At 35.2% G+C, this 19,611-nt stretch overlaps 1 long non-coding RNA gene and 1 pseudogene across 1 annotated transcript; both read right to left on the minus strand.

The window, feature by feature from the left end:
- Positions 1-14,305: 14,305 nt before the first annotated feature.
- LOC141654966 (protein LEAD-SENSITIVE 1-like) lies at positions 14,306-15,277 on the minus strand (annotated as a pseudogene).
- A 748-nt stretch (positions 15,278-16,025) lies between these two features.
- LOC141601827 (uncharacterized) lies at positions 16,026-16,815 on the minus strand. The gene is made up of 2 exons (XR_012524368.1): positions 16,733-16,815; positions 16,026-16,459 (listed from the first exon to the last, which is right to left on the minus strand). It is a non-coding gene; the product is annotated as an uncharacterized LOC141601827 (long non-coding RNA).
- Between the last annotated feature and the right edge of the window lie 2,796 nt (positions 16,816-19,611).

The raw sequence follows: 19,611 nt of genomic DNA on the forward strand, positions 1-19,611 counted from the left end.
ATTAGAAATACCTCGACTTTCTTAGAACAAGTCTGAGTCAAATAGCAATGATTCGAAGCACTTCATTTTACACTATTTCGGAAACCCAAGGACTTAATTGTATGGATAGGGAAAATACAGGATTTCCAATCCTAGCAGGAAAATGAGGAAAACGGATACTCAATTAAAAGTGAGTAAACAGAATTCCATACTCGATCTCATAGATACATATCAAATTCTTTGGAAAGTCGTATGTACGGCTTGGAGGGAGATCTTTCATATCTTTCGAGATCAACCCTACAATATGGGGTCAAAAAGCCAAAATAAATGATTTTAGCCCTTATAAAAAGAAAAGTGACTCTTGAACCCCTTTAATGCTCATGTCACGTCGAGGTACTGTAGAAGAAAAAACTGCAAAATCCGATTCAATTTATCGTAATCGATTAGTTAACATGTTGGTTAACCATATTCTGAAACACGGAAAAAAAATCATTGGCTTATCAAATTATCTATCGAGCCGTGAAAAAGATTTAACAAAAAAACATAAACAAATCCACTATCTGTTTTACGTCAAGCAATACGTGGAGTAACTCCCGATATAGCAGTAAAAGTAAGACGTGTAGGCGGATCGACTCATCAAGTTCCCATTGAAATAGGATCCACACAAGGAAAAGCACTTGCCATTCATTGGTTATTAGGGGCAGCCCGAAAATGCCCGGGTCGAAATATGGCTTTCAAATTAAGTTCCGAATTAGTGGATGTTGCCAAAGGGAGTGGCGCTGCTGTTGGGAAATGTGTCCTCAACAATAGTGCGATCACATGATTTAAATATCATTATTAAATCTCATATAAAGAATACGTAAGGGATGATTCAATTATATAGTCAACTGATCAACATTAATCGGTAACGATTGGCTTGCTAGAGTTTGACGTTACTGTCGTGGGACGGTGGTGGTCAGTTGATCCCTTAAGGTCACACCTAAAGGATGATGCCCTTATCTATAAAGTTGATTAATTGTATGACGATGCAAGTTGATCAATTCCTTAAAATTGAACAATTCGATTTGTGAGAGAGAATAAATATCTTATTGTAATGGGATTAAATAAGATTTATTTTAGTAATAAAATGCTTTGTTACTAAAATTATTTATTGTTTGAGAAACAATAGAGATAGGAATGAATGGTTAATTATAATTACAAGGTATTGTGAATTATAATCAAATGACCCATTTTATTTATGTGATCAAGTATCACTAGTCAATTTGTTGAATGTAATTTAATTAATTTATAAAATGATATTTATGTGATAAATATGCATTTAATTAATTAATAACATGTATCATACTACATGTGACATATTGTGTGACAAATGACAAATTGACAAAATAAAATGGTAGTCCATTTTATAAATATGGACCGAAATAATGGAGGTGGAAGGTGTTAGTGGGTGAATTATTTTATGAGATAAAATGACCTAATCATGGCTAACCTACACTAGCTTACACACCTACACTAAGTAGACTTACATGCCTACAATTTGGAGAAGTGAAAAAGCATAAAGAAAAGATGTCATCCTTGGCATTTTGTCTCCTCCAACCGTGCTCCTCCTCCTCTTATTGAGAATATGAGTTCTCTTATATTCATTCATTCATTAACACATGCAAGTTCATGCATTATTCTTTTTCTCTCTCTTTATCTTCATCAAAACATGAGATTTTTGATCCAAATTGTTCATAAAAGATTACTAAAATTATTAATGTAATATATGAGTAGTAGTAATCAATTTTAAGGTAAACTATTAAATAAATATCTAGCACATATTATTTAGTAGAGATATGGGATAATCTTGGGTGCTATCAAGAGGAGTGGCTTCTACACTTGAAGTCTTTGGAGGATCATCCTTTAATATATTGGAAAGCTCAAGAACTAACAAGAAGGAGATCTTATTGGTGCCCATTTGACCGAAATTCACATGGTGAGAAATTGATTTTCTTATCTCCTTTTATTAAAGTTTGCATGCATAAGATCTAGAATTTATTTTATGACTAAATAAATTTGAAACATATAAGAATATGTTATATAATGAGATATAGATTTCCAACAATCGGTATCATGAGCACAAGGTTATTTGCATGCAAATCGGTTATAGTTTTTCCGAGTTATACGATTAACATATAAAACTTGTAAATTTGTGTTATTATGATATATCACGAAATAAATTTATGAATGTTAAAGGTTCTGGTCCTAAAATGTTTTAAGGATATTTTGGTTAATTTATGGATTTTTATTGTTCATGTTATATAATAATGGCATTAAAAATATGATTTTATGATTAAAATGTCATTTTCGGACTAAAATTAGCTAAACTTCGAATTTTCCAGTGTTTTTTGGATATGTTTTCACATATATTATTTTTAGATGATCTGGAAATTTTCATAATTTTATGAGTTATTATGCTCGAAATATGGATTTTTCATGTTAAAAATCGAATTTAAATGAAAAATAGGTTAATATGAGATAAATTTCGAATCTGGTCATAGAAATTTAGTATGTTGTCACATGCAATTTTACAAGATGTGTGTAAAATAATAGGCCTTATTTAAGTTTTTATGCATGATTTATGATTTTTTGATGAAAAATAGCATAAATAGTGACATTATTAGTGAAATATTAATATAACATACTCTATGACTAAGTAAAAACATCATATGTTGCATTTTATTATCATTTTCAGATCTAAAATTGAAAAGTTGTTGAATATAATTTTTCTCATGTTTTTATGCTTATTTTGTTAAAACCGATAAACCGCAACATTGGTTTTCCCGGATAAATTTCGAAATTTTTTAACCTAAGTTTTTGAACATTATGAGTGTCATGGTATTTTTACAGAATGTTCATAAGTTTAAATTTCAAATTTTGAATTTATTTGAAATTTTGTGATTTATTTGAAGTTTATAGCTTATTTTTATATTTTTGAAGTCCATTAATGAACAATTTTAGAAATATGAGTTAATTATGGTCAAATAATTAGTGAAGACTAAATTTTGAGTCCTAAGAGGTTAGGGTAATTAACTTATGCATAAATATGAATTTATGTAATTTTGTGATTATAAAATGTTGAAATCACTCAAATCCGTAACAACCGAGTAATATACGATATTGGCTATTTAAAGGCGATTTAGCATAAAAATTGGGCATGTTCATACATATTATAATGCTGCATTTTCTTTATGATTGTTGTAACACCCCGATTTATGAAGGAGCCTTTAGCAAGACATTCCCTAATAAACCGGACTGTTACCATCTCGGTTTCCCGAGGTAGTGAATAACAAATTAAACTCCAAGGCAAATTATATAATTACTTTAACTTAATTATTACAAAACCTCTTCTACATCAAATTACAAAGAACTAACATAAATAAAAGTGAAAGTCTTCTAAATAATGATCTAGCTACTAAGTCTTCTGATCCAGTGTCTCACGCCCATCAAGCTCCCATCCTATCTCATAAACCTGTCAAGTCTGCTCACCAATAATTGGATCATCACAGATGTTCACGAATACACAGGGTCAACCACGAGGTTGAGTAGGGAATACAATGAAACAACAAAATATGATATGCATGCTCCTCCGTCACCTCCATCTCCGTCTCAACTCATTTCTCATAACCCGAACGCCCGCCATACCGATCCCCTAGCAGGCACAACAATCGACCGTCGTCGATATACCACCAACAACAGGGACACCAGGGGCAAGTCCCGCAGAACCACTGGGCCTTATCACAACATCACATCGTATCTAAACATCGTCACTACCACACCGTCCTCCAACTCCAATGCATATGAAATGCTCAGCAGAAATCAATGCAACACAATATGTATATCAATGAATGAAATCATGCCAGCTACCAAATGTTGTGATAACATACTCAACACGATCAATTCAGTCATCCACATTCCAAAGATATGAATCATAACATAAACCAACAACCACGTAACAAGTCAACGTTCACAGCTTGGTCATATGAAACACAACAAGTCAATACAATTTAACAACAACGCTGATAAGTCAAGTGTATTTCCCTACCTTTTCGCAATCCAAGCACACAAGCAATCAATTATGATCCTTCACATATCCATCACCTACATAAAATAATTATGTATAATTACCACCTACTCAATCAAATAATCATGCACATAACCTAGACTCATCATAACTTAATAGGAATATCAACTTAAAGGACAAACACGATTTTTCCTGATTTTCCAGCACATGACAGACTCGGAATAAAATACATAACTAATTCCAGAAAAATCAAATTGATACAAGGCCAATTGGATTGGAACCCCATGAGTCTTAGCTACAAATTATATCTAATGTGTTTTTCTCAAATTCCAAATTTATCAAGGGTTTTCAGACTGATTTCCAAACACTGACAGAAACCGTCGCATAAAAAGTATTGATTCATAAAACGAGTTTAAAACATTATTTTGCTGTAATTCCAAATCCTATTATCATCTAGACTATACAAAGATGATGTATGAAGAAGCCTCATAACTGAATCGACATAAAAATTAGGGTTTCAAATCATTTTCCACAACCAAATCAGATTCGCGGACTTTTCAGCGACATGTTCATAAATAAATCACCTAGGACAAACCATAAAGAATTTGACTACGAGATTTTATATGCATAAATTAGACATCAAATAAACAGGACTCTCTTTTCAAACTTTTTGAAGACGAACAATTTAAAATAGTATAAACAATGGAATGAAATCGACTTACAAACAGGGAAATCGAATTAGGTTGGAATCGATGAGAAATCTTCAATCAAATGAAAGGCTCGACAATTATTCTTCCTCTCCCTCTCTCTAGGTTTAGAAATGGTTTTATGAATGATAAAATGAAATTAGAAATGACTCAACTGTTAAAAGAGGGGAGAGGGAGAGCGGCTCTTAGATTAGGTTTAGGGTAAATGATGGTTACATGTTCCGGGTAAGGCAAATGGTTTAAACGGGTATGGTAATTGGGTAAATATAGATGGGTAAATGGGTGATACGGTTCTTGACCCAAAAGACAAAATGTGATGTAGCCCGACTCAACATATACGATACAAACCCGACTTAATAACATTCACGATATTACGATGCAACCAATATAAAATGTATAATAACTAATATATAATAATATCCGTTTAATCGATTATATAAAATACGGGGTATTACAGTCTTCCCCCCTTAAAATGAACTTCGTCCCGAAGTTCGCTCCCGTACTCAAACATAAAAAGGGGTATTCTATATCGTACATTCGGACATCACGCATTTCTAACACAGTTAACACACACTTTTGACACATCAATTAAATATAACAGACACGAAATGTTACAATTGTCATAATTTTATTTATGTAATTTTGAATTATGTAATTTTTACTTAGTATGACCTTAGTTTTTAATTGGTATTTCCCGAAATGTATGGGAATATCGATTCGGTTGTAATTTTATTGTGATCTCGTATCACCGTTTTGTAATTTAATAGATTTATTTTATTTTAGTTACAAATGTATAATAGGAAATTATGTAATTTATTATGTAATTTTATTTATCTCGGAGTTCCCAAAGACGGATTTCTTCAAGATGGCGATACATAAAGACGGTGTTACCTCGAGATGCGTGCCACAACCGAAGTTCAAGGGACCAATGGAGTTGGTTTCCGAATATGTAATAGTTAAATAGTTTTTCTATTTTAGGAAGGCCATACTAGGATTTAATTTATGCTTTGCATTTTATTTATATGTTGCATGCATCGCTAAATCGCCATAACTAAAACATGCATTATCATTTTTAATCGAGTTTATCGACCGTGTCAATTACAATTATCGTAGTTCACCGCTTTAGTTCACTTAAAACGTGATAGATAATAAATTGACATGATCTCTCGCTAAAATAATCAATTGAGACATAGCCTTACCAAAAAGTAGAAACCATGAAAACCTATTTCATGAGGGAGTGCACTCGGCCATCCCGGGGTACAAACCTTGTTACGTAGGGGAAGTGGGTGATAAATGTCTATCCACCGAATTCGTGTTGATGAGGGTTTCATCGGCTATCCCGTGCCCAAGTTAATGTGGGTTTGGATGATGGACACATTTATTCGAAATTTGGATTGAGCTCAACGGAAGTATTCGCGACCGTAACCGCATGTGTTCCGGGCTATAGATAAATATTAGAGTAATTTTATCGACCGAGAGTTCTAAAAGTAGAATCGATTAAAGAGTTAGTCCACCGAGTTATATTGATAAGGGTTCCATCGGCTATCCCGTGCCCAAGTTAATATGAATTTGGATCTCGGAATCATTTATCATAGTTGGGTAGAGGTCACTATGTAAATGCTTTACTTGTTATTTACAAGTATTAATAAAACGATAAATGTTAAATTTTCCATTATTCCGTTATCATATTGTTCTATTTCTTTACCACAATTCATATACGATATCATTTCGATTTTTGATTCAAATCTCCATTAAAACATCGTAACTAAAGACAAATATGAATTTGCTTCTAAAACCTCATATGAACCATTGCTAAGGATCTCTTGTATAGAGTATAGATTAAAGTTATTCATTATCAAACAGGTTTTTGATTCTTGACTAACACATCTACTTACAATGGATTGTTATTCATATACTTAATTGAATTAAGTATCTTGAAGCGATAAATTATTTTGGTAATTAGTTTTGTCAAGAATTCGTAATTGACCAAAATAACGCAACCACTTCAATGAAAGTTTTAAGACTAAAACGAACAAATGAAGAGTAATCTTCATGAATTCAATTTTGCTTCTCAAAGCAAAGACTCATTGAAATGAGTGGGAGGATTCTCTTAAACCGTTAAGATGAGGACGAGGTTCAAGAAGTAAAGATTATAATGGAATTGATACAAGGTAATGTTAAAGGTAAAGTTGTTGAGAATGACGATACTAAACCTATCAATCCCGACCGATAAAGTTTCCATTGTCTTAAATGTTGGACACGAGAAAGGAAACTACCCCAAATTATTGAAGAATCAACAAGTTAGTTGTGGGACATCTAATGGGACCTTCTTCTTTAAATGTTTATTTGATTAAACATAAATTTTGCTAGTACCACTTCGTCAATATTAGAAACCAGTGGAGGTTTTCATCATTATGTTTGATACATAGGATGATTAGAATATGACGACTAGCAACAACGAAGTCGAGAGATAGAGTCATTGTGTACTAAATCTAGTTTTCGGGTTTGGAGTTGTACTTAATTGTGACTATTAAGTACATAAACTCTAAATAAGAATACAAACTTGTTAAGATACAAAAAAGGTTTCACTTATGTGACCCTATACACCACGATTTGATATATGGCTAGCCCATTATCAAGGTGATAATATTCTAAACCAAACTAGAATGACACATCATGTAGATGATGTAAGAATCAAATTGGTAACCCAAGATTACACCTTAAATTCTAGAATGATAAACGCAAAGAGTTATCGAGTACTCTTGAAACCATTAGATTGTTAATGGTATATGCGTATCTTGCATTCAAAGCAAGATGTCTCGTGCCTTTTGGTTGAAAAGGAGATCGAGGTTGTAAATCATTGATCCATAATAGGTTGATCATTTTCTTTTACCAACGATTTAAGTTGATGCTAATATGTTCACTTAATAAGGTAAATAGAGAAATCTTTGAAGAATTTCAAAGAGTTCAAGGAATCACGATTTAGTCGTGATAGGATTATCAAAGTGAAGACTTTGATATAAGCCAAAGGAAATGTGATATAGTATCACAAGTTAATCTCTCTTAGCACGCATTATGGAATAATGTGTGATTAGATAAGAAATCAAACGCTATTCGATATGGTTTGGACTCCTATCAAGTTTCTTTGAGTTACTTGATCCTTTTGGGGATTTTATCATTTTGTCTAAATTATTTTTCCACTAAATTGAATCATATGAGATATGAAATGGTAAGGATACCATGTTTGTAAGTTTTCACAAGAAACAAATGCTCATTTTTCCCTTTTCAATTATCACGAGTACGACGGGTTTTGCTTCGTGAAGTCGTCTTTCTAAAATACAAGTTTATTTCTAGAAGACAGAGTGGGAGAAATTATTCAAGAGCCACAAAGAATGCCACAGAGAATGTTATGTCACAAGAAACTGGTCTTTCTTGGCTACATGAGACGTTTTGTGTAAGACATTGTTTCTTCAAAACCTAGGAGGTTAAATTCGTCACTTGTTAAAAATGATGAATTCATGCTACTTTTAAGAAAGTAAAGAGCTTATAACTTACAAAAGAAATTGTTTGATTCAAGTTGATTACTTCTAGAAAGTAATGAACATATGACTTACATAAGAGTGTTTAAGTCACAACTCAATACAAGGCTTAGAGCCATGAAAATCCGAAACAAAAGGGCTTGATTAGTGACAAAGGGTTTTGCACTAATAAAGAGAGATTTCAAAGCAAGATTGGTTGCAAAGGGTTTTGCACTAATTGAAATGCTTAAGTCTATTTGGATCTTCTTAGGGATTGTGTTTCATTATGAGGATACGCATACAGCATGTGAATCTAAAACCCACTTCTTCAAAAGAAGGAATGTATTCAATACATGTAATGAGTTTTATAGATTCTTGCAATCCTAAGATAATGTGCAACTTAAGAGATGGTCTTAAGTAGGACATCAATGAGTTGGAATCAATGTTTTGATCATGTTATAAAACTTTTCTCGATAAGTCGAGAAGTTGTGTTTATACATGGAGTTTAGTGGGAGTTACGGAAATTTTAATAGTCTTATATGTGGATGACATATTGATCATTGCGAATGATATAAGACTTTTGGAGTATTATAATACATCTTTAATATCCGGATTTATGAAGATAAATCCACATGATATTAGCGTCAATAAGAAGTCTTATGTCGATAAGATTCATGACTAGTTTAACCAAGTTGAACATATTTGATTGATTCCATTTGCTTCCGCTGCCAAATCAATTAAAAGGAAATGATGTATAACACTTCATATACTTTGAGTATGATGAATTGTTTTCAAAATCGAATTTAAGTAATCTTTACCTAGTAAGCTATAAAGATTACCCTTAAGTACTTGCAGAAGCATTAAGGAAGTAAAGCAAAGTGTTTATGATGCAATTTTGTGTAAGGGTGTTACACAAGTGACAATTGACAATTGAGATTGCGCATGGTTTCCGACAAAACCATAATCAAAACACATTGGGATGGTTAAGATACCATTGTGGCTATGTTAATTAAGAAGTAGATTTTCTAGAATCGTTCTAGGCAATAAAGAACAATGAGAAATGTTTACAACGGAAATTGAGTACACTTGCAATCATGAGATGTGCAAGAAGGATGAGTCCCGCACACTGTGAAAACAGTGGGAGCCATTCTTAGGCTAGAGGACCTATGTCTTGATTGGATCTCGACACGTACTCAGAAAGTTTTGTGATGCAAATGTATACATTACAAAGGAAAAACGAATATGTAGTAAGGTTAAGTAAGGTACAAGAAGTTGATAAAACCTACTAACTAAAGCCTTCTTATAGGCTAAACATGATGAGTCATGTCATTTCAATTGAATTGAAATGAACAACTACATACAAGATCAAATTAGATTATAGGACATGGAATAGTAATCAGGCATTGACTATTCATATGTGATAATCGCATTTGTCGTTTGAGTTTTACTCTAAAACTCTTCTTTTATACCTTGTTACATCCAAACGGGTTGTAGAGACAACATTGAACCCCGTTAAAGTGAACACGGATCAACATTGTATTCGCCCATAGTCACTTGTATGAGGTGACGTCTCGAAGTGACTAGAGTGTGATGCGATTGATGGCAAGTTCAAGTGCCATAGAGTCATGTGAGATGACTAGTCGATCACATAGGCAGACTGTTAGGAACACTTTGTCGGGCAGTGACCGCTTATAGAGTTCTGGCAAATTTATATAGCCTGGTCGTGGCGAGAGCTACTATAGTATTCTAATGAGTCGATTCTTTTGACTAAAGACTATTCACCTAAGATGGCACAGTTTCAGATTAACTTTGATTTGTGTTACTACGACCTTCGTAAATGGGGTCAAATGGGCATATTTTGGGTTATGATGGTTGTGGCTAGTCGAAGGGAATGAGTGCGATAGGAATTGTCCACCCCTTTGTCAGGGTTATAACAATATCTCAGGGCCATTCGAGGAGCAATGAACTGGAAATGCGTGGCCACGCTCGGAAGGTATCTATGATAGATAAATCCGGTCAATCGTTATTCTCCAGATCGAGGAAACCACTCTCGATATGATCACTTGCAAGTACGACCCGAAAGACACCTTGCATTGAGTGGGAGATAGTAATAGGACAAGAGAATTGGTGACGCACACTTATCGAGGACAAGTGGGAGATTGTTGGGAAATGTGTCCTCAACAATAGTGCGATCACATGATTTAAATATCATTATTAAATCTCATATAAAGAATACATAAGGGATGATTCAATTATATAGTCAACTGATCAACATTAATCGGTAACGATTGGCTTGCTAGAGTTTGACGTTACTGTCGTGGGACGGTGGTGGTCAGTTGATCCTTTAAGGTCACACCTAAAGGATGATGCCCTTATCTATAAAGTTGATTAATTGTATGACGATGCAAGTTGATCAATTCCTTAAAATTGAACAATTCGATTTGTGAGAGAGAATAAATATCTTATTGTAATGGGATTAAATAAGATTTATTTTAGTAATAAAATGCTTTGTTACTAAAATTATTTATTGTTTGAGAAACAATAGAGATAGGAATGAATGGTTAATTATAATTACAAGGTATTGTGAATTATAATCAAATGACCCATTTTATTTATGTGATCAAGTATCACTAGTCAATTTGTTGAATGTAATTTAATTAATTTATAAAATGATATTTATGTGATAAATATGCATTTAATTAATTAATAACATGTATCATACTACATGTGACATATTGTGTGACAAATGACAAATTGACAAAATAAAAAGGTAGTCCATTTTATGAATATGGACCGAAATAATGGAGGTGGAAGGTGTTAGTGGGTGAACTATTTTATGAGATAAAATGACCTAATCATGGCTAACCTACACTAGCTTACACACCTACACTAAGTAGACTTACATGCCTACAATTTGGAGAAGTGAAAAAGCATAAAGAAAAGATGCCATCCTTGGCATTTTTTCTCCTCCAACCGTGCTCCTCCTCCTCTTATTGAGAATATGAGTTCTCTTATATTCATTCATTCATTAACACATGCAAGTTCATGCATTATTCTTTTTCTCTCTCTTTATCTTCATCAAAACATGAGATTTTTGATCCAAATTGTTCATAAAAGATTACTAAAATTATTAATGTAATATATGAGTATTAGTAATCAATTTTAAGGTAAACTATTAAATAAATATCTAGCACATATTATTTAGTAGAGATATGGGATAATCTTGGGTGCTATCAAGAGGAGTGGCTTCTACACTTGAAGTCTTTGGAGGATCATCCTTTAATATATTGGAAAGCTCAAGAACTAACAAGAAGGAGATCTTGTTGGTGCCCATTTGACCGAAATTCACATGGTGAGAAATTGATTTTCTTATCTCCTTTTATTAAAGTTTGCATGCATAAGATCTAGAATTTATTTTATGACTAAATAAATTTAAAACATATAAGAATATGTTATATAATGAGATATAGATTTCCAACAGCTGCCATACGCAAAAAGGAAGAGACTCATAGAATGGCAGAAGTAAATAAAGCTTTTACACATTTTCGTTAATCCATGAACAGTATCTATATAGACACCTAGATCCATGGATCCATACATCTCGACCAGAAAAGAATCAATAGAAAAAAGAATGAATCGGAATTGATCAATATCTTTCTTTTCTCGAAATAAATGAAAGAGATATCATGGATCAACTAAGCCCTCTCGGGAACTCACTCAAGAATAAGAAAGAGGAATCTCATGTAAATATCGCATATATAAATATATATATATATATATATATATATATATATATATATATATATATATATATATATATATATATATATATATATATATATATATATATATATATATATAGGGTCGGGTCGTGTGCGAACTAAAGTACGGTGCGAACCGTTTAACTACCCAATTAAAGTCCCTCTCAAGCGCGCTTCCTATTCCTCTACTCAACTAAAACAATTTCATACCCTCCCACCACAAACACTCTACTTCCTTTGCCTCTCACCCTTCCACTGTCGGCACCAATCTCACCGTCGGCCGCTAATTCCACCGTCGGCCATCATTTCCACCGCCGCTTCTTCCACCCTTCCCAAGAACCGATTTCAGTCTATTATAGAAGAAAGGTTAGCTTCAGTTCTTATTTTAATCTCTGAAGATTTGTTTCATATTTTGAATCTATTCCATTGTAAAGATTTGAGAAGTAGTTTTATGAGAAAACCGAAGATTATAATAAAAAAAAAAAAAATTAGGGTTTATAAAATTTGTTCATTACAAATTTCATTTTTTTAATTGATTTTTTATTTCATTTTTGTCCAATCATTCAAGTTTCTATTTAGCACATAATGGGTGGGTATGAGTTTTGTATAGTATCTTTGTTTCTTGCTTGCTTTTTGTTCTTAAGCTGCTTCGTTTCGTACTTCATGATGACCGCTTTGTCAAGTTGCTTGAGAATCTATTGACATTTGTGGTGGCCAGTGTGGTGGTTGTATTTGATATTTAGATCGTGGATACACGAAATACCAGTACGGATACACATGATATTACTACTGGATGCACAAATCGATTTGTGTATCTAGTAGTAATACCATGTGTATCCGGTAGTTATATCTGGCAGTAAGTGTGGTGGTGGCAAGCCGCCGATCTTTTGTCGCTCTTATTGCTAGCAACCAAGTTATGAATTTTATGACAACTTCCATGAATTTCAATTTCGGCTCTAAGTTTTCCGATTTCTACGGTGCAATTATTTTTCTGAATCTTACTTTGTTTATTGTATACGTCGATTTCAATTGAATTATGCAAAAAAAATATCAATGCTTGGTCTCGTGGTTTCCGATGGTGGCACGTTGAGGCGTGTCATGTTGGGGATGAAGGATGCACTAGTGAAGGGGAAAGTGCAGAGGGTCAGGTTGTGTATCGTTGGTGGGAGAGGATGTTTCCGATGTAAATTTCCACTTATCTTTCTCTTTTGCATCCTTGTCATATTTGCTCATTTATCTCCTTAGTTAAGATAGATGTAATTGTTCATCTGGGGAATGTCGAGGGGGTGGAGGCTCATGTCCAGATCTATGATTGGCTAATACATCACAAAAACTGATGTGGTTCGTGTACTGCGGTTAAATTTCTTAATTGTGTGTGTCAACTTCTACCCATTTGTCCTCGTGTCTGTAAATAAGTATATACTATTGCATTGCAAGCGTAGCACTATAGCTTAGTCAACGGATAATAAAGTCCTTGGTGTTTTTTTGTTCTCATAAATAAATAACTATTTATTGACTTACTTTCATTTGCGCTCTTTGTAAAACTTATCCGTTGGTTTTATTTCGATTTATTCAACTCCGGAGGATTACAAGTCTGCCAAACTTGCAGCGAAACCTTCGGCTCCTCCTTGCATGGCCGAGTCTAACTTGACTTGAAAGTACAAATTGACACAGGTAATATGTACTTCATATAAAGTAATATTTTCTATTTCTGTACTAGCTGAAGTAATAACTTGCTGGTCGCTCTAGTTTTGCCATGCTTGGACTTGGGCCATCGACTTGTACAATATTCCTATTTCAATGACTAAGAATGTAGTTCAGCTAAATCTGGGCACCAAGCAACTTGGCATGGTATAGAAGTAAACAATTATCCTATTTGTCGATGTATTTTTCTCGTAGCTTTGTAGGTAATAGAGAGCTTTATTGTAGATAGTTCGATTCGATTATGTTAAACAAATTTAGAAAGACCGGTGTTATATTCATGGTTAATGCGCTTGTTTAGATAGTTGAACATGTGTGCGCCAACATGTCAAACTTGTGAAAAAAATTCCACGATAAAAGAGGAAAGGCCGAGCCCCGACCAAGGAACACTTAATTGTTTTGTTTTACGGATGATGGGTACACCAAATATGTCTCTCATGCATGATCGAATATAACAACATATCGATTACCATAACGGCGGCACAACTCCATGCTTTATACTGAGATACTCTGATAGATCACTAGCATGTCTAATGGATTTAGTCCTGTAAGAACTTTGTGTATTTCTTTATTTGAAGCAATATCTGAAATTTCGCTATTTCGTGTAGTTGAAACGAGTATAAAAACTCGATTAAATTAACATTCTTATGAAGGCAGAGAAACTTGAAGCCCAAGAGTCAGACGTCTGGTTAAGTCTGCTGGTTCCAAGTTCACAACATCCTTCCTCATGCTAATGTCACCGCCACCCCCGCTTGTGCAATACACACTCACTGCCATCACCGCCATCCCATAGGCATTGCTAGTAAAAAGACGCAAAGGTGAAGAGATAACAAAGAAGAAGGGGACCGCCAATTAGCGACACTGCTTATCCACTCTGGCCCATCGTCACTTGGTCCATAATTACAAGCCCGGTTTTGCGATAAATAGTGATATCTTCACAGTTGTTCTTGAAAACGTTGTAACGGCCAAAGCCATTGTCGAGTAGGTACTTAGCTCGACGTACAACGACGTCATCGGGATCTGATCCTGCGAGAGTGCAGGTCCCACCACACAATTTTGCCACAGAGAGGGCAGGATTGACACTGTACTCAAACCGGTATAATATACCACCAGCAACAAAGCAGTCCAGGCATGAGGAGAGCACCCCGCGGCCTTCTTCTCCTCGAGAATATTGATTGGCAAAGATCGGTGAGTTGTGACTTCGTGAGAGAGATGTTATTTAGGTTTCACTGCGGATAGTCGAGGGGGTTGAGCTTTAGTTAAGGAAGCTAATCAATGTACAAAAAGAAGTAATTACCATTTGGTTATTAAACTAGTCGGATACGGAGTACTATGAATCTTATACTTGACTGAGATGGTTGAATGAAAGTTTGTATCTTGTAAACTCATTTAAAGGCCATTCTAAATCAGTAACAGTGAGCCAATAATTTCACTGTATGATGGTACTCATGACCTAGTTTATTTACAGCACTTTCTGTTGCTCTTAGTGGAAGGAGTATCAGTATTCTTACCGCGAGGACTGAGTTTGTGGTGTATGAATTCCGACATTAATTGACAGAAGCTCTGTGATTCAGTAGCCTTTTACACCTAGTACACAAAGTTCTGAATTCGGGTATTGAATAGTATTTACCTGTTATCGTGCAAAACTAGCCCAGTTCCTGTTCCTACTTCTTGCAAAAGAACATTTTTGATAAAATGTGTTCATAGAACAAGAAGAAAACTTCAGTCCTAAAATAATTATTGCACGATTATTATATTTTGTATATTTAGTACTCCCACAAGTATTTTCCAAAATAGAAAAAAATGTACAATTTAATGAGTATAAATATATAAGGACCGCCTATAATGTTGTATATTTAGCAAGATAAGTGTATCTAGTAAGGTAAAGGAGTGTATCTAGCAAGGTAAAAAAGTGTATCTAGCTATGTGTATCTAGCAAGGTAAAAGAGTGTGTCTAGGTTATTTGAGATGTGTATCTAACGAGGTAACTGAGTGTATCTAGTAAGGTAAATGAGTGTATCTAATAAGGTGAGAGAGTGTATCTAGGAAGGTAAAAGAGTGTATCTACCTTGTGAAAGATGTGTATCTAGTAAGGTAGATGTATGTATCTAGTAATGTAAAGGGGGTGTATCTAGCTTCCAAGATAAATATCGGCTAACGATTGATTTATTAACTTAAAAGAGTGTATCTAGTAACTTAAAAATTATTAAATATGTAAAATTAATCAATTGAAGATCGTTCTATAATGAAAATTGCTTGCTCTATGCTGTGCATTTTAAGTAACAAAAAAGAAATGTTGTACGAGTATCATATAATTGTATTATACATACAAGCGGATAGACAACGGTTGTCATTTTAAAAATGAGGGCACACATTCAACTTTGGATACTATAAAACGATGCGGACCGCACTTATGTGAAGAGAAACGGGCCAAAATATGCTTATAGCTAAGATCCTGCATCCATAATATTGAGAAACTAGCTAGTTTTTCAAACGTAGAAGTTCAAGGGCTTCACCAGCATACAACTTGTTTGCAGCTCGGAGTTTCCTGAATTCTGCATAATTGAAGGGAACGTATTCAGGTGGACTGTCACCTTCTATGAATTTCTGATGAGCTTTTATGTCCTCATCAGTCGGTGGTGTTATGATTATCGCAATCGACATACGTATCCCAACATCCTTACATATAACCCGATGCTTCAAATTCCGCATTTTCCCGTTGCTCCATGGCTTTCATTTCACATACACACTTAATTCATTAGTACTTAGAGGATTCGTGAGAGACTGAGAGAAGCTATTAAAGATCAAACAGTGAGGGAGATGAAACGAAAATGAAGATTTTGTACATTTTACCTAAATTAGATCCTAAACCAAGCAGTTTTAAAATTACAGTAAGTTTCAAGACAACATATGATCGAGGCCTCGAGGGTGTTAATTAATCCAAGCAATTTTAAAATTACACTATTTTAAGTTGCGCTTAAAATAATGTTACTATGTACTCACCAATATAATCACTAGAAAGTAAGCCATTACTAAATCTTCCAGTGACAACATGGTCTGGAAAATCCCGAAAAAAATGTAACATTAAATCAAAGCCTACACCCTGAAATTGCTCCATTATCGCCACAGCGGTAAAGCGAGACTTTTCCACCCCTCTATTTGTCGAGTCATACACATGTATCTAGTAGTAATACAAAACGTATCCGGTAATAAGACCAAGTGTATCTAGGGTCAATTTTGTGCATCAAGGCCACTGCCACCACCATCGCCACCACCACCAACCACAAGATCCATCTACAACCGCCACCACCATCACATCATGAACTTCGTTTCACTACCACCGTCAAAGCCGCCACACATTCACCACCACTGACACACCAATTAATAACATCACCACCAACGCATCGTCATAGTCGACGATCAAGCATCCGCCGACAACGGTGCCTGGAATCGCGCCCACCGGCCAGCCCAACAACAACTAGACAACAATACCAGCTACTAGAAGGCGTCGTTCTCATGACTATCCCGAAACCACCACCTTGACGCCCTCATTTTTCCACCACAACCTACAACTCCATCAAACATCAACCACACTACCTTCCACTCCAGTTGACGCGCCTCACAAGTCACAACTACTATAGATCTCGTTTTTTTATAAAAAAATTGTGATTGAAATCACATATCTATGATGGTAGTGTGTGTGAGGGTGAAACTCCGGTGACAAATACAGCTATAGTGACTCGTCGGTGATGATGGGAACCAGAAGTGCGTCGGCGCGATAAATTCGGTGACACAGCTCGTCGTTGCTGGCATCTGGGTCATCGGAGGAGCGCCGACGTCAAGGTTGTCGGAGGGGTGACGGCGGTGGCAACCCAACTTGGTCGTCGGCTATCGCGTGACCGGTGATGACGAGGTTAATTGTTTGGGTGGCTGTTATTTGAAAAAGATAGGAAAGAGTACGGGGAAGATGTGGTTTGGGCCTTTAAATTGTTTAGTCTAATTAGTCTATTGGTTTTATCAGTTCGCACAGTTCGCACCGAACTTTAAGTTCGCACGAGATTCTATTTCTATATATATATATATATATATATATATATATATATATATATATATATATACACACTTAAGAATAAGAAAGAGAATATACATATATATATATATATACATATATATATACACTTAAGAATAAGAAAGAGAATATACACATAAGATTCCTCTTTCTTATTATATATATATATATATATATATATATATATATATATATATATATATATATATATATATATATATATATATATATATATAGAATCGAGATCCTGTGTGAACTAAATTACGGTATGAACTGTACGAACTCAATAATAGCCCTAGATTAATGTTGATCGATGGTCCCCATTTAAAGCCGCATTTCCTTCCTTCCACATATACACAGTCAGTCGCACTACCCCAAACCTCAAACCTCTCTTACTCTCTCTCACATATACCTCTACCACCACCACTGCCAGAGACCGGTGGCCACCACTATCAGACGCTGTCTACCACCGCCGCAATTCCCCGGCGACATCACCGGTGCACATCTCAACCCGATATTGTGCCTCATTTCGTACGTAAAGCACTTCTCGTCTTTCAACCTTCGATCTTCGACCACCTACAACGCTGTCGTTACCTTTTCACACACCGACATCCCACCATGATTTACAATTACCAGATCTACTAATTTATAAGCAGGGATGGTCGGAAATGATGAAGAATGGTGATAAGGTCAGTGGTAGGGTGGTTCAAGGTTTCGTTGTGGTGAGGTAGGTCCTAGGTTGACTGCTCTTGGGATGTCGCGGATCTGGGTGGTCGTCGTTGAGTTAGTAATGATGGTCGGCGACGATGAGGGGAGCAGTGATAAGGTGAGTCAAAAAATTATAATTTTAACTATAGATATACTGAAAATGAAGTAGAAATTCGAAAAACAAGTTGTAATTATGGCCATGTCGGCACATTTTGAGTAGAATTTCTACTTCATTTTCAGTATACACGCCGACGCCAGTGAAAGTGATGATGGTGGTATGTTTTCATGTTTTTTTATTACCGGTGAAGTTTCCGGCGTGTATACCGATTAGTCGTGGTGTATACCGATTAGTCGTGGTGTATGGTGAGTTTGTATGGCGGTGGTTGCTGATGTCTTGAGCGACATCAGTCGTGTGCCGGTGTTGGTGTTGTTGCAGCCGTTGGTGGCGTGACTGTTCTGGTATGAGAGAGTCAATGGTGGTGCTGGATACGAAATGTGTAGGGCTGGTGGTGGTTGTGGCGGCAGGTTAGGTTGTGGTGTCACTGGTGTACGAGCTGATGGTGGGGTGTAGTGATGGCGATGACGGTGGTGGTGGTGGCAATGGGGTTGTGGCGGTGGTGGGGTGGTGGGGAGGTAGTGGTGGCAGTCGGTGGTGTTGGTGGTTGGTGGTGGTGGTGCATGGTGGTGGGAAGTAGTGTTTGGGGTGGATACGTGTATGAATACTACTAGATACGTATATGAATACTACTGGATACACATACTATATGTGTATCTGAAAGTATGGATACACATACAATATGTGTATCTAGAAGTATTGACATGTGTATCTGGTAATACTGTTATGCGTATCTGGGATTATTGACATGTGTATCTGGCAGTACTGATATGCGTATCTAGGAGTATTGACATGTGTATCTGACAATACTGATATGTGTATCCGCAAATAGTATAAAATGTATCTCGGAGTTAATCTTAAAACTCCCAAAAAAATTAGTATTAAAAAAGTGTAAAAGTGCATCTAGAATTTTAGTGTGGAAAAAGTGTATGTGTTAAAAGCTCTTAGATACATTTTATACAATTTACACAAAGTGTATCTGAAAAAACA

The sequence above is a fragment of the Silene latifolia genome, chromosome 1 (assembly GCF_048544455.1).
Source record: "Silene latifolia isolate original U9 population chromosome 1, ASM4854445v1, whole genome shotgun sequence".
NCBI lineage: Eukaryota > Viridiplantae > Streptophyta > Magnoliopsida > Caryophyllales > Caryophyllaceae > Silene > Silene latifolia.